Here is a 16,488-nt window from a genome sequence, read left to right on the forward strand (position 1 = left end):
TCCCCACATGTGTTCTGCTTCTGAGTGTGTCCTGCTCCCAAATGTGTCATGTTCCTTGCGTGTGTCCTCCTGAATGTGTCATGCTCCCTGCGTGTGTCCTGCTCCCCCATGTGTCCTGCTCCCAAATGTGTCATGTTCCCTGTGTGTGTCCTGCTCCCCGCGTGTGTCCTGCTCCCTGCATGTGTCCCGTTCCCACATGTGTCCTGTTCCAATGTGTGTCCTGCCCCCGCGTGTGTCCTGCTCCCCATGTATGTCCTGCTCCCACGTGTGTCCTGCTCCCCATGTGTGTCCTGCTCCCTGCGTGTGTCCTGCTCCCCCGTATGTCCTGCTCCCAAATGTGTCATGTTCCCCGTGTGTGTCCTGCTCCCGACTGTGTCCTGCTCCCCGCGTGTGTCCTGCTCCCAAATGTGTCATGTTCCTTGCGTGTGTCCTCCTGAGTGTGTCATGTTCCCCGCGTGTGTCCTGCTCCCCCATGTGTCCTGCTCCCGAGTATGTCATGTTGCCCTCATGTGTCCTGCTCCTGAGTGTGTCCTACTCCCCAAGTGTGTCCTGTTCCCATGTGTCTCCTGCTCCCGCGTGTGTCATGTTCCCCTCATGTGTCCTGTGCCTGAGTGTGTCATGTTCCCTGCGTGTGTCCTGCTCCTGTGTGTGTCACGTTCCTCACCTGTGTCCTGCTCCCTGCATGTGTCCCGTTCCCACATGTGTCCCGTTCCCACATGTGTCCCGTTCCGATGTGTGTCCTGCTCCCACGTGTGTCCTGCTCCCCGTCTGTGTCCTGCTCCCTGTGTGTGTCCCACTCCCGCATGTGTCCCGTTCCGATGTGTGTCCTGCCCCCGCGTGTGTCCTGTTCCCCATGTGTGTCCTGCTCCCACGTGTGTCCTGCTCCCTGCGTGTGTCCCACTCCCGCCTGTGTCCCGTTCCAATGTGTGTCCTGCCCCCGCGTGTGTCCTGCTCCCCATGTGTGTCCTGCTCCCACGTGTGTCCCACTCCCGCCTGTGTCCCACTCCTGCATGTGTCCCATTCCGATGTGTGTCCCACTCCTGCATGTGTCCTGCTCCCCACGTGTGTCCTGTTCCCGCGTGTGTCCCGCTCCCCACGTGTGTCCTGTTCCCGCGTGTGTCCCGCTCCCGCCTGTGTCCCGCTCCCGCCTGTGTCCCTCTCCCGCATGTGTCCTGTTCCCATGTGTGTCCTGCTCCCTGCGTGTGTCCCGTTCCCACATGTGTCCCGTTCCGATGTGTGTCCTGCCCCCGCGTGTGTCCTGCTCCCCATGTGTGTCCTGCTCCCACGTGTGTCCTGCTCCCCATGTGTGTCCTGCTCCCTGCGTGTGTCCTGCTCCCCATATGTGTCCTGCTCCCTGCGTGTGTCCTGCTCCCTGCGTGTGTCCCGTTCCCACATGTGTCCCGTTCCGATGTGTGTCCTGCCCCCGCGTGTGTCCTGCTCCCCATGTGTGTCCTGCTCCCACGTGTGTCCTGCTCCCTGCGTGTGTCCTGCTCCCCATGTGTGTCCTGCTCCCTGCGTGTGTCCTGCTCCCCATGTGTGTCCTGCTCCCTGCGTGTGTCCCGTTCCCACATGTGTCCCGTTCCGATGTGTGTCCTGCCCCCGCGTGTGTCCTGCTCCCCATGTGTGTCCTGCTCCCACGTGTGTCCTGCTCCCCATGTGTGTCCTGCTCCCTGCGTGTGTCCTGCTCCCCATATGTGTCCTGCTCCCTGCGTGTGTCCTGCTCCCCATATGTGTCCTGCTCCCTGCGTGTGTCCTGCTCCCCATATGTGTCCTGCTCCCTGCGTGTGTCCTGCTCCCCATGTGTGTCCTGCTCCCACGTGTGTCCTGCTCCCCATGTGTGTCCTGCTCCCTGCGTGTGTCCTGCTCCCCATATGTGTCCTGCTCCCTGCGTGTGTCCTGCTCCCCATGTGTGTCCTGCTCCCTGCGTGTGTCCCGTTCCCACATGTGTCCCGTTCCGATGTGTGTCCTGCCCCCGCGTGTGTCCTGCTCCCCATGTGTGTCCTGCTCCCCATGTGTGTCCTGCTCCCTGCGTGTGTCCTGCTCCCCATGTGTGTCCTGCTCCCTGCGTGTGTCCTGCTCCCCATGTGTGTCCTGCTCCCTGCGTGTGTCCCGCTCCCGCCTGTGTCCCACTCCCACCTGTGTCCCACTCCCGCATGTGTCCCGTTCCCGATGTGTGTCCCACTCCCGCATGTGTCCTGTTCCCATGTGTGTCCTGCTCCCCGCATGTGTCCTGCTCCCGAGTGTGACCTGGCAGCAGGGTCCCTCTCACCCTGGGTGACATGGGCTCTGCTCCCTCTGTGCCCTGCCTGCATAGAGACCCCGCTGCCCACAGTGTAGAACCAGAGGAGACCCTGTGGAGGAAGGCGGCCGGCCCGCCACCCAGGCCGAGGCCACAGCTGCAGAGGGTGACCCTGGGAACCTGATCAGGAGCCAGGGCCACAGGGACCAGGGGCAGGGCCAGGGCTGGGCTCACTCCCCTCTCCCCGAGGTGCGGGCTGGGGGTATTGTTCAGAATGATCCGGAGGAAGGCAGGAGAGGAAAGGGAAAGAAGCCTGTGTTCAAGTGTCCTACCTGGTGGAGTACGGACCTGTGACGGGAGCGGAGGGGCAGGCAGGCCTGGGGGGAGATGGGCCTGTAGGAATGGTGGTGTTTCGGTCAGTAGGAGCAGACACACTGCTCAGTAACAGGCATGGGTCCTCCAGGTCTCCAGACCAAACGCTGCTGTCTCTGCACCGAGGCATTGGGCTGAAGGGTTCAGAGATGTGTGGTGGCTTGGAAGGGTCTTGTCCGGGGATGGCCCCTGTGGGTATGCAGCCTAGAAGGCGCTGAGGGGCTCAGCCTGCAAGCCTGGCGGCCAGGCTGTAGCCGCAGCTCAGAAACAGCCCAGGGCCCAGTTTCCATGAGCTTGCGGGTGTCAGGGATCAGGGTGGTGCACGCCGAGCAGCGTTCCAGGAGTGGGTGGGTCAGGAGGGCGGCCTGGCAGGGGCATATCCCTATGCTGACGAGCACGGTCCTCACTCCAAGCAGGAGGCCTCTGCCCAGGGACAGCAGGGTCGACCTCCTGTGACCACGCTTATGGCCTGGAGTCCCGTTCGGCAGGAGGAACCACAGAGCACTGACCTGCCTTGTCAGCGCTCAGACCCCCGCAGGGTCCTTAGGGATGGGGGCGCCCCCACAGTGCTCACTGGGCGCTGGGGCTGAGCCCTGAGGCAGAGCTGTTCCTTGTCTGGGTTGGTGGTGGTGGTTTAGTCGCTAAGTCGTGTCCAACACTTGCGACCCCCTAGACTGTCGCCTGCCAGGCTCCTCTGTCCATGGGATTCTCCAGGCAAGAATACTGGAGTGGGTTTCCATTTCTCCGGGGTTGTTGATGGGTCTGAAATCCAGCTGTGACTTGAGGTTTGCGTGTTTTATAGCCTTTAAACCACCCTGCTTTTAACCTCAAGCCAGGCGGTCACGTGCTGTCTGAGAGATGTATGCAGAAGGTCCTCTGTGTCCCCAGGGACTACGACCCCCAGGGTGGGGCTCAGTGCTGCTCTGAGGCAGGGCTTTCCCAGCCCCCAGCCCTGTGTCCCCACGCGAGGGCCCGCAGCCACCCTGCCACGCTCGCACCTCAGCAGGGGTAGTGCCCTGCCCTGCGGTCTGACTTTTGACTCTGTTCTTTGTACTTGGTTTTCAAAGAATTCACTGTTGTTACAATTGGGTTCTGGTGACTGAAAAACATGTGTCTTCCACTTTTTGAGATTTAAACACCACATAGTCTCCAGGGCGGTGTCCTGGGGCCCGTGGGTGATGCCCTGGGGTCGGGGACTCTGCCTGAATCAGGCTGGTGGGTAGGGAGGGGGCCAGGCCCTGTCATCTGGCCGTGTCCATGGGGCTGCCTCCAGAAGCCCAGCCAGCTGACCACCTGGGCCCAGAGCATCGCCCCGTCCCCATCCCCTGCCCGTCCCCCTAGTGCAGCCCCCGGACACACGTACCCGGCCTGGAGCTGAGGAAACAGGTGAGCGGTGCCCGAACCAGGGGCCTGCGTCCTCTCAGCATCCAGGTGGATGGGGGTGGGGTCTGCTCCGGCAGCACTGTGGGTCCCTCCCTGCCTGCTGTTCAGCCTCAGGTCCTGCTGCCCAGGGGCCTTGTCTCCCGAAGCTCGTGTGACCCACTTCCTCCCGGCAGAGCGGAGCCCGACGTGGACCGCGTACAGCAGCTCTGTGGGGCTGCCCGCACCGTGTGTGGACTTGGCTTTACAGATCTGCCTTTGTGTTTAGAAGGCAGGAACAGAGCCCCACCCCCCCCCACCCCAGCACACACACCTGTCATTGTGTCCCCCGCTCAGCTCAGAGAACAAGCCGGCCGTTGCAGGGGAAGGACCATGCAGGCTGTGCAGAGATGTGGGATTAACGGGCATCCGAGGATTAAAGTCAGAGGATTAATCCCAGTGGAAGCATCAGTGTTGGGGGCAGGGACTCACAGTTGGCCATTCTGCCCATGCATGGCTCTCATCTGGAGCCTGGGGGACCCTGGGTCTTTTTAGGAAACAGAAGCCACCCTTTCAATCGGGGGACCCTAGTTAGCACCCGAGACTCCCTCACCCAAGAGAGGGCCCAGCTCCCAGGGCAGGGGGTGGGTGGGGGCTGAGTCCTCACATTACTAGTCCCTCCCTTCTCCCCCGGGGACCCCCTCCTCTCAGCAGGGCCTGCGAGCTCCCTGCTCCAAGGAAGCAAGGTTTGTTTCCATCCTCCCTGCCTGCTCCCCAAGGTCCTGATGGGATCCTGGGTGGGGCAATCCTGCAGACCAGGGAGGCCGACCTCCTTGTGTGACTAGTGGGGAGGCAGGCCCCCCAGGACACGCCTTCTCAGAGCCTGGAGAGGAGACGCGGTTCTGGGGATGTTTTCTGGGCAAGTCATGGGCTGATTAGCCCACCTTCTGCCCAGAGAGCAGCCCTGGGGAGGGGTCAGGGCTCTCTGAGCCCCTGGTTCCTAAGTGGAGGACTCTGTTCCTCTCAGGAATGAGGCCATGCCTTGGTCTCCCTTTGTGATGTTGACCAGCCTGCCCTGCACCCAGCCTTTTCCTTCATAACTGTTGGGTTTCATTTCTCCTTAAAAATCTCAAGAGCTCAGCTGATCTTGGCCTCCTTTGCTTTTCACACTAACAGGGCTGCATCCTTTCTTTTGTTACATTTATCTAAAATTATTCCCCAATTCCCACATTTTTCTTGATGTAAGTGACCATCAGTGTCCCTGCATTGTAATGAAAGCTGGAATTAAGAACTATGTGCCCCAGGGCACAAGCTCAAGACCAGGGCTTTTCTTGTTTGGGTAGATGCCCCCAACGTCCTGAGGACTTCTCCTCCTGCCCCTGTGCTGCCAGCGCCTCCCAGCACCTGCCTGGGGGCTGAGTCCCAGTTCTTTACTGCCCAGCTCATCCTGGCCCCCTGGCCCCAACCCTGCCCTCCTAGCCGGTCTGTGAAATGGAGGGAGGGGCCCCTCCCAGCAGGGCTGCGGAAGGACTGTGCCTGGCACACGGTAAACGCTGTGTCAGCTTTAGGTATCGCTGGTTAGTGTTTGATTGTTTGCTGTGTTGATCCTGTGACCCAGCTCCCCACAGTGAGTCCCCACAGTGAGTCCCCGTCTGTCCCAGGAGAGGACCTCACCGAGGTGCAGCATCGTGATCGGTAGTCGTCCAGCGTTGCAATCGGTTTGCTCTTCTTCGACTCAGAGTCTCTAGCTGAGCAGAGGCTGGAACTGCTGGCTCGCAGCGCACATGTGGCCAGCCCACGGCAGGACTGGCTCCCCGGCCAGGGCCTGGCAGCCTGGGGGACCGTGTCTGTGCACCCCTCTGAGGCTCCAGGGGCTCTGCTTTGGCTGCCCCTCTAGGTGCTGTACTCTGCGCCCAACTCTTCGTGAGGTCCTGGGTGGACACCCACACACACACAACGTGCAGGGACCTGTTGCTGCACGGTGGGGTCAATAAGCATGGCTCTGTCCCCTGCCCCCCACCCCCTGCCCAGTCCTCTCCTGCCGGCCTCTGTCTGACGTGCTGAGCCAGGTCACAGGACATGAGAAAACTCAAGCTGAGGGTGGACCCGGGCCTGCAGAGCAGCAGGTCCAGCAGGCGCACGGGCTGGGCTCTGCCTGCTCCTGTCTTTGTCTGCCACTTCACCCGGCTCAGCCTGCCCACCACTGGCTCCAGGGTCTCAGACAGCCCCGTCCGGGGCACGGATAGGAAGGAAGCTCCCCAGGCCCCCAGTGCAGAAGAAGCATGGGAATCTGCCCCAGCCTCTCGACCCTCACGTCTCCTGGCCCAGAGCCCATGACAACCCTCCTGCTCATCCTCCCAGAAGAGGTCCTTGCTGCTCTCTGACCAACTGGAACGGACGGCCGAGGGGCGGGATGGGTCCCGAATGTGGACTCAGCCTTTGGGACAGCCAGCTGTCCAGCCTGCAGACCGTTTCTCCCTAGACTGACCCCTCAAAGGTGGTGGCTACCCCCTGGTTCTGTATCCCCAGCACTGGCCCGAACTGGACGCTGAGTGTTAGACCGAGGACCCTGCAATGGTCGGCCTCCAGCTGTGGCCAAAGGGTCGGGGGACAGGTAAAGTGTGGGGACAGACCAAGCACCGGCTGTGTGCAGTGCCAGGCACATGGAGACGCCAGGCTCCTGGAGCCATGGCCTCAGGAGAGTCAAATCCACATGCAGGCCTCACCACAGGACCAGATGCAGGGCCCAGGGAGTCTGCTCTCCTCACAGCAAAGATGTTACTGACCTAGATACAGTGTCTGACATGATCGGAATGTGTGTGAGCTGTGCGACCTGATGTAGGTGACACCCTGGACCCTGGGCACTTCCCCAGATGTGGGACGGAGTGTGGGCGTTGTGGATGAGGTCCACACCTTCCTGGAAGAGAAGAGACTCTGCTCCATGGCCTCTAGAGCAGGGACAGTGGTGAGCATGCGACCCAGCCCGGCGCCTTTGTCTCTCTCTGGACACTTGAGTGATGAACTGGCAGACTGTGTGCAGTCAGGTTGTGTCGGCGTGAACATCTTTCTAACGTTAACTGAGATCAGAAAGAACATTTTCCTGCAGAAACCTCCCTCCTCTGCGGCCTCAAGGATGAGCTCTGCGCTGTGAGCCTCCAGGGACAGAGAGCAGCCAAGAAGCTCTGGGGGTCTGTGCTGTCCCGGCTTCGAGCAGCTTGACGGGGCAGTGAGCTGTTAAAACAGGATAAATCAGGTCTGCGTACCCCCCCCAGGTCCCTCCACGGTCTCCCCAGCACAGCTGAGGCCCTGGGCACAGCCCCAGACGGAGCACAGCTCACTGGACCGGCAGAGCCACCGAGCGCTCAGGGCAGCCCCGCAGGCCTCAGATGGCGCCTGGCAGGCGGGACTCCGGCAGCTCCGTCTCTGGGTGGAAATTCCCCTACTGGGGACCACAGGCTGCTGTGAACTGCCTCTGCTTTAACATCCAAATCTCCAACCCTCTGCCCCCAGAACATGCCTCAGGGCTTAGAAGTCACCCCCCACTTTCGACTTGATTTCTTCCCCTCATATCTGAAACAGATGCCCTCGGCGGTTTATGTCTGACAAGCATCACTAGTGCCAAGGTCTGGTGGTCTGGAGCCTGAACTCTGGACCAGTTTGTGGTCACCTAGATTCGTGGGGCTCATACGTGAGGCAGGGCCGGGACTGGCCCCATGTTAGGACGTGTTAGGATGGTGCGCACTGGCTGCTCCTTCTGCTGTCACTGCTACACATCGCCTTAGGATGGCGTTTACGGTGCTAGGATTCTTTTGCTTCAAATATTCCTCTAAAAAAGAAGAACTGAAAAATTTGTTTCTTCAGAATTTCACTGTATAATACTGGTTATAGACAGATTTTGCCTATGGAGTCAATATAAAAGATCTGAAGAGGTTTGGGTTCTGGAGTGCTGGAGTAAGAAACGACTATCAATACCAACTCACATCAGAGTTAGTGGTGAAAGACTGTGCTTCCCCTAAAATCACCAAGACAGGATGTCTGCTCTCACCACGCCTGTGAACAGAGGACACAAGTTCTAGCCCATTCAACATGACAAGAAAAGGCATACAGATCCGAAAGGAAGAAACAAACCAGTCCCTGTTTGTAAGTAACACTGTTGTCTACCTTGTAAATTCCATTATGCTACCAAAAAAACTCCTGAAACTAATGGTAATAAGCAAGTTCGCTTGTTAAGAATGCAGGACCTACAAACAGAAGTCAGTTCTATTCTATATATCACACAGTGAGCAATCAGAAACCAGAATTCAAAATGCACCATTTACAAGAACTCCAAAAAGTTAGATACTTGCTATATGTCTTAAAAAATATGCACAGGATTTGTATGCTGAAAACTAGAAAATACTGATGAGAGGAATCAAAGACCTGAGGCAGAGCCCTCCTTGTTCACAGCAGGGACTCTCAACATTTCGGTGCTCGGGCCTCCCGGGGGGGTCTGAGGGTGTAATGCCTCTCCCGTCAGATACCCAGAGGGAACGTGTGTAGATGCTTGCAAGATGACTTTTAAATTTATGTGGAAACACAAAGGAACTCATGGAACCAAGAAAGTCTTGAAAAAGAGTGAAATTGGAATATTTTAAGTCACCATAATGTTACAATTATCCAGACATGGTGGTTCTGGTGGGTAGGTCGGCATTTACATAAACAGGATACAGCCTGAAATATACCACACACATGTGGACAACTGATTTTGACAAAGATAATAAAGCAGTTTATTACAGAAAGTACAGTCTTTTCAAAACGTGGTGTAGAAGCAAATGGATAATGCATAAAACAAAGCAAAAAAACAAACCTTGGCAAACTTCACATCTTACATAAAATTAACTCAAAATGGATCAAATCTCTAAATGTAAAATCTAAAACTATAACCTATTTAGGAGAAAATGTGAGAAAAGTGCTCATTCATAAAAGATAAAAGTGTTAAAAGTCACAAAAGATAAAGTTGAGAACTGGTGCTTCATCACAGTTAGAAGTATTTGCTGCCTGGAAGATCCTGTTAAGATATGAAAAGACAAAGCAAAGCCTCAGAAACAATCGTTGTCAATCACATCCAGTGAAGGGCAATGTCCTTGGCTGTCAGAGCAGCCCTTTTAGCCTCCACAGAAGGAAAACAAGACAGTCCAATTGGAGGATGGACAGCAGACCTGCGCACCCACTTCTCCCAGCAGGATGAAGAGGTGAGAGGTATGCACCTGAGTGGGTGTTTAGGAGAGAACAGAGTCGCCACAAGGAGACATCACCACCATCTGTACAGATGGCTGAAGTGACACGCTGACACCCCCAGGTGCTGGCAGGGTCGCCCAGAACCAGATCTGTCTCACCCTCCGGGCAGGCGGGGTGGGGGTGGAAAATGGTGCAGCTGCTTGGGCAAACGGTTTGCCGGTTTCCTACAAAGTAAAAAGTGAGGCGAAAGTCGCTCGGTCGTGTCCGACTCTCTGCGACCCCATGGACTATACTGTCCGTGGAATTCTCCAGGCCAAAGTTAAATGTACACTTAATGTACCTTTCAGTAATCACAGCCCTGGGTATTTATCACAGAAAACTGCAACCGTGTGTTCATATGAAAACAAGCATGTGCTGCTTTATTTGTAATCCACCTAAGCTGGAGTCCACCCGGATGTCCTTCCTTGGGGAGCTGGACACACAGTCGTGTGCAGTGTGCAGTGGGTGCCTCCCAGTCGCCACGACCGACGGGCCTCCATTACCTGAAGCAGCATCATTATGCTGAGTGACTGTCTGGTTGGATCTCCATGAAGTTCTTGAGATGATAAAGCTGTAGCGATATAGAGCAGAGTAGGCTTTCCCAGGGCTGGGACTGAGGAGAGTAAGTGGTTGCAAACTACCCACCGGACTCTCCACGTGACCCTGCTCGTGTGGGCAGTTAGGGAAATCTGTATGTGTGACAAGATTTCAGAGAGCCACACACCAACAAAAGTGTGTAGGAGCCCGTGCTATTTAGTTACTAATGTCTGACCAATGTCCATTACTAGTTTTGATAATGTACTGCAGTTACATCAGACAGAAGCTGGGTGAATGGGCCACGGAAACTCTGTATTATTTTTGCAGCTACTCATGGATCTAAAATTATTTCAGAAGTATGCAACACACACTTGTAATACACATACACAGACATGAGAGTCGACAGTTATTACACCTAAACATAAAAAGTAAATTCTGGGAACAGATCGATTAAAAGTAAGAGATGGTCAGAGTGGAGAGAAAAGCACGATCAATCTATGTGCGGCCAGCAAGACACCAACATGGAATATATAAAGCTCCTGGCAGGTTGGCTGAAAAGATATGTCATGTGAACACTAATCAAGACCAGCCTGTGGTGGCTGCACTAATAATGTGAGATGAATCAGGCTTCCGGACGAGGTGGAAACCAGGGTTAGAGGGATGTTGCATGAATATGAAATGGTCAGTTCTCTAGGAAGACATGCCCAGCCCAAATGTACATACACTGCTTAACAGAGCCTCAAAACACAGAACAAAACCTTGTAGGACAAGCTGGGGCACAGTCCCAGTTGTAGTTGGAGATATAGGTCCCCTCTCAGCGACTGACAGAGGAAGTGGCCTCGCAGGACAGTATACCCGGCCACCAAGGGACACGGCTCGTGGGCACACAAGATGTTCCCAAGGTAGACTGTGCTACGTATGAAAATAAAAGCCCAACAAATTTAAAACAGTTGAAATCACAAGAAATATATGTTCAGACCAGACTGCAATTGAACTAGAAATCAATAACCAAAGGTACAAAATTTCCCAAATACTTGAAAATCAAAGCACACCGCTGTAAATGATGTGCTGGTCAAAGAGGAGGTAGCAGAAGAATGTAGGAAATACTTGGGAGAGAATGTGTACAATACACGCACGTCTCTAAATTCTTAGGAATCAAGGGAGTCAGCGCCTCGAGAAACCTAAGCATGAGATGCTAACATGGGAAACGTTTGCAGACAGCTATCCAAGCTTTTACTTTAAGACACTAAGGAAAGAAGAGGAAAGCAGGAGGGAGGAAATGATAAAAGCAAGACCAGAAAACCATGAAACTGAGAATAAGCTCGGCTTTCCACATTGGAGCACTCGGAGGAAGGGAGAATGTGGAGGGGGGCGGTGCTCCCCTTGGGCTGGGGACCTGGGGCGGCTCTGCCTCCTGAACTTTTCTGCAGCCTTCTGTTGGCTCCTTCAGGAGTGCTTCCTCTGCCCTCTCCTGGGAACCGGGGGGCTTGTAAACCAACCGGAGCCTGGGAGGGAGGAGGGGACAGGTCCCCCTCTGGCTGTGTAGGCAGAGTCCCCTGTCCTGTCCTGACTCTGCCTGGAAGCAGGGCCTCGTCCTGCCCTCCCCACCTGTGTCCCCAGGAAGCTCCCACCCATTACCCAACTGACCCCTGGTGAGCAAGTGAATGAATGGGATCAGACGGGAGGGAAGAAAACACCATCTTGGACACCCACACGCCCCAGTTCAGAGTTCAGAAATCACCAAGTTCTGTTCCAGAATGTCCTGTGAGGCCTAGAAATGGGCTGGACTCAGCATCCACTGTCTGTATCATCTGGCCTTTGAGTGGGTGCTGCGTGGGCGCCTGCTCACGGCAGCCTGGACTGGAGCTGGGAACGAGGGTTTCTGTATTGAATGGCAGAGAGAAGTGTGTCCTCCACCAGCAGGCCAGGTCTGTGGGCGCCGAAGCATGGCAGGCAGGTGCCGGCAGTCAAGGGTGCAGGAGGGGGCCTGTAGGGAGCACCCTTGGGGGAAGGCCCTGGCTGGGCTGGCTGGACTCAGCCTGTCGCAGGAAGGGAGGCCCCGAGGCTAGGGTGGCAGAGTAGGGACCAAGGCTGGCTGTGATCTGCTCATTTCTCTAATTTTATTATTTCAACCATGTCGAGTAAGTGGAATTGCATAGTGTGTGACCTTGGGGGCTGGCCTTTTTCACACAGTGTAATTCTCCCAGCCCCCTGCCCCCGGTTGCTGAGCACATGGGCAGTTGGTGCCACCTCCTGGAGGAGCAGGATCCATGTGTGGTCTTGGTCCGCTGCAGGGATGCCCCATGACCGTCACACTAACCACTGGATTAGGTGCTGGGTCCTGCTTTGGGCAATTACTAATACAATGAACTCACATTCAGGCTTTTGTGAGGACACCGGTCTTCACTGCTTCACTGCTCTGTACTAAATCCCAGCTCGAATGGTAGATGCATGTTTACTGTTCCAGGTGACCAGGCTACTTACTCCCCACAGCACCCGAGTGGCCTGCTGGTGGCTCCACACCCTCACCGGTAGGGCTGGTGTGGCCCCTGCCGTTTATTTAGTCGTGGTGACGGGTGAATGGTGGTTCCTCCTGGGCAGTAATTTGCATCTCCCTGGTGGCTAATGACACGAACATCTTTTCACATGCTTATTTGCCACCTAAGATCCTCTTTGGTGAAATGTCCATGTCTTTTGCCCATTTTGTATTTGGACTGCTTGTTTTCTACTATCAAGTCTGATCCCTGCATATGCTTTAAACTGGTTTCGTGGCAGACATGCAGCTTGCAAATATTCTCTCCCCATCTGTGGCTTGTCTCTTCATCCTCCTAACATTCTCTGGCAAAGCAAAGGTCTTTAGTTTTGACACATCTCATTTATCAGGCTTCCCTTTCGTGTATCATGTTGTTAGTGTCAAGTCTAAGAATTCTGCCTTACTCTGGACCCTAAGGGTTTTTTCTTTTCTTCCTAAAAGTTTTATAGCTTTATATTTTTCATTTAAATCTATTTCCTACTTTAAGTTGATTTTTACTCAAGGGATGACTTCTAGGTCGGAGTCCATTTTTGCCTCCAGTGTTCAGTTGCTTCAGCCCGCATGTTGAAGAGCTGTCTTTCTTCCATCAAACTGCATTCACATCTCCGTTAGACATCGACTGGGCACATCCGTGTGGGCCTGTTTCTGGATTCTGTGCTCTCTGCTTGCTCCGTTGATTCCCTCTGCCGACACCACAGCTTTGATCATGGCAGCTGTTGGGGAAACCGACTCTTTGTACTTTATTTTCCTTTGTCAGAATTGTTTTAACTATTCTAGCTCCTTTGCCTTTTCATATAAATTTTACAATGGCTTGTCTGTATCTATGAAATTCTTGCTGGAGTTTTAATAGGAATTATGTTAAAGTCGTATGTCAGCTCGGAGAGAACTGACATCTTTACTGTGATGAGTCTTGTGATCTGTAAACACATTCTGTCTCTCCATGTATTTAGATCTTTAATTTCTTTCATCAGCATTTTGTAATTCTTAGCATATAAGTCCTACACATGTTTTGCTAGATTAATACCTAAGTGTGTGTGTGTGTAGGTGTGTTAGTTGCTCAGTCGTGTCTAACTCTTTTGCGACACAATGGACTATAGCCCTCCAGGCTCCTCTGTCCGTGGAATTCTCCAGGCAAGAATACTGAAGTGGGTTGCCATTCCCTTCTCCAAGGGATCTTCCTGACCCAGGGATTGAATCCAGGTCTCCCATATTTGCAGGCTGATTCTTTACCGTCTGAGTCACCAGGCATCGGAACGGGCTTTATTTTTTTTCTTTATGATTAGGTTCTTCTCATCACCTTTCCTGCCTTGCAGCGCTGGCTGAACCCCTTAGACTGTGTAAGTCACAGTGGGGAGAGGAGAGGAGACATCCTTGCCCTGTTCTAAGTGACAGGATTCAACCCCAAGTGTGATGTTGGACACAGGTCTTTGGAAATGCTATTTATCAAGTTGAGGAAGTTCCCTACTATTCCTGTATTTTTAACTGAGAGTTCTTTATCACGAGTGGGTGTTGAATATTGTCAAGTGCCTTTCTGCATATGATCAAATGATATTTCTTCTCTAGTCTGTTGATATGATTGATTTCATAAGTTGATTTTTGAATACTGTACCAGCCTTGAGTCACTGGAAGAATGGGCATAGTGTATATTTCTTTCTGTGCGTTGATGAATTCTGTTTACCACTGTCTTTATAGGATTTTTATACCAGTATATTTGAGGGCAGTTTTCTCCTTTTGTACTGTCCCTTGTACCATCTTTTGTATTGATTTTTGTACCAGGCTCATGCTAGCTTCATCAAGTGGATTGGGAAATGTTTCTCTTCTCTTCTGTTTTCTGAAGTAGATTTTGTAGAACTGGTATTAACTCTACTTGAAACCATTGGTAGAATCTCCAGTGAAATGCTCTGAATTTGGAGATTTCTTTCAGGAGACTTTCAAGATTATGAAGCCAATTTCCTCAACTGCTAGGTAGGGCTATTCAGATTATCTATTTTATGTTAGGTGAGTTGTGCCAGTCTGTCTTTCTCAAAGAGCAAACCAGTTAATCTGAATCAGTTTGTTCGTGTGGCCTTGTTCTGAGTGCTCATTTGTTAGCCCTTTGATGTATGCGAGGTTATTAGCTATAGCTTCTGTTCCACTCCTTATAATGGTATTTCGTCTTGTCTTCTTTTTTTCTCAGTCATCCTAGGAGTCTGTCAGTTTCATTAACCTTTTAAAAGAATCAGCTCTTTATTTTATTGATTTTCTTTAGTTTTCCTGTTTCCAATTTTAATTATTTCTGTATTCCTTCCTTCCTTCTGTTTACTTGAATTAATTTTGTTCTTATTCTAGATTCTTAAAATGAGAGCTTAGATTATTAAGACTTTTTCTTTTTTTCTGATATGTATTTTGTGCCATAAACTTCCCTCTAGGCACTGCTTTGTGTTTTACAAATTTTGGTATATTGTATTTTTTCAGGTAAAAGTATTTTATTCAGGCATATATAATACAGGCTTCCCTGATAGTCCAGACAGTAAAGAATCTGCCTGCAATGCAAGAGACCCGGGTTCAATCCCTAGGTCAGGAAGATCCCCTGGAGAAGGGAATGGCTATCCACTCCAGTATTCTTGCCTGTCTCCAGGCAAAAATTCAATGGAGAGAGGAGCCTGGTGGGCTATAATCCACAAGGTTGCAAAGAGTCAGACACAACTGAGTGACAACCACACACACACACACACGATACATTCAGGTCAACATTTTTTTTTTTTTTCCCGCAGTTGGATGTATAAGACATGTTTTTATAATCCTTGAGACTGCCTCTTTGACCCAAGGATTACTTAAATGGGTGTTGTTTTAGTTTTCACGTACTTGGAGATTTTTCTGTTATTTCTGTGATTGATTTCTAGTTTGATTCCTTTGTGATCTGAGAACATACCATATGATTTCGATTCTTTTAAATTTGCTGAAATTTGTTTTATGGCCAAAGGTGTGGTCTGCACTGGTATATGTTCTGTTTTGTGTGTTCTGCTGGTCCCAGACATGCTGTGAATGTTGACTAGGTCCGGTTGATTGATGGTGTTGTAAGTTCTGTGTCCCTACTGATTTTCCACCTAGCTGTTCTTTCAGTTGTTGAGATGGTGCTGAAATCTTCAGCTGTAACTGTGAATTTCTATATTTTTCCTTTCAGTTCTCTCAGTTTGTGCTTCACATATTTTACTGTCCTAGTGTTTGATTCATATGCTATTAGGACTGCTTGCTATTGCTTCTTCATGGACTGACTCATCATTATATAGTGCCTCTCTCCATCTTTGATAATTTTCATTGCTCTGAAGCCAGTTTTATCTGATACTAATATAGCCACTCCCGGTTTCCTTTGATTAGTGGTTGTACGACACATCTTTTCCCATGAGTTTATTTTCAGTCTGCTTACATCTTGGTAACTGAAGTGAAGGAATTTTTTATTGACAGCATATGATTGAGTCATTTTTCTTAGTCCACTCTGCCATTCTGTTTTCTTTATTGGTAAATTTAGACTATTTACATTTAATGTAATTATTGAGAGGTTAGAACTTAAGTTAACGATTTCATTTTTTGTTTTCTGTTTGTTCTCCCTGTTTGTTTCTCTGTTTCCTTATCTCCTGCCTTCCTGTGGGTAACCCAACATTTTTAATGATTCCATTTTGATTTATTGATAGAGTTCTTGAGTATCGCCTTTGCAGCTTTTCAGTGGTTGCCTAGGTATTGCATTATATGTGTATAACTAATAGGTTCTGCTCATGGAAGGAGGCATTGCCTCCACCTCCTCACCCACCACCCACCACCTGACTCCAAACTCACTGCCCTTGGTGATTTCTTTCACAAAGGAGAAGAGCAGGCCCTGGGTTCTGTGGCTAGCTGGTTCCTATTGCTGGCAACATCCCATAATTCCTGGCAGATGGAAGGAAGGAAGAGTTGGGTGGGAATTAGGACCAGTGGCTCCCGAACATGGCTTTGCTCGAGAGACGTCTGGAGAAGCATAACTGCAGCCTCTGGAACCACCTGGGTTTCTTGAGTCAGGCCCCGAGGGGTGGTACATACACCTTGCTCAGTGCCGACGCCTCCTTGTTCTGTCGTCACAGACACCCTGTAGGCATAGGTGCTCTGTCACCACAGGAGGCCAGGTGAGCCCTGGGCCAGCAGGTAGCCCTGGGATGCCGGTGGGGGGATCTCCTTTCCC

At 52.2% G+C, this 16,488-nt stretch overlaps 1 protein-coding gene across 12 annotated transcripts in view; it reads left to right on the forward strand.

The window, feature by feature from the left end:
* Positions 1–16,488, forward strand: part of PCBP3 (poly(rC) binding protein 3) — a 219,397-nt gene that overhangs the window by 168,302 nt on the left and 34,607 nt on the right. The window lies entirely within an intron of this gene.

The sequence above is a fragment of the Muntiacus reevesi genome, chromosome 8 (assembly GCF_963930625.1).
Source record: "Muntiacus reevesi chromosome 8, mMunRee1.1, whole genome shotgun sequence".
Lineage (NCBI taxonomy): Eukaryota > Metazoa > Chordata > Mammalia > Artiodactyla > Cervidae > Muntiacus > Muntiacus reevesi.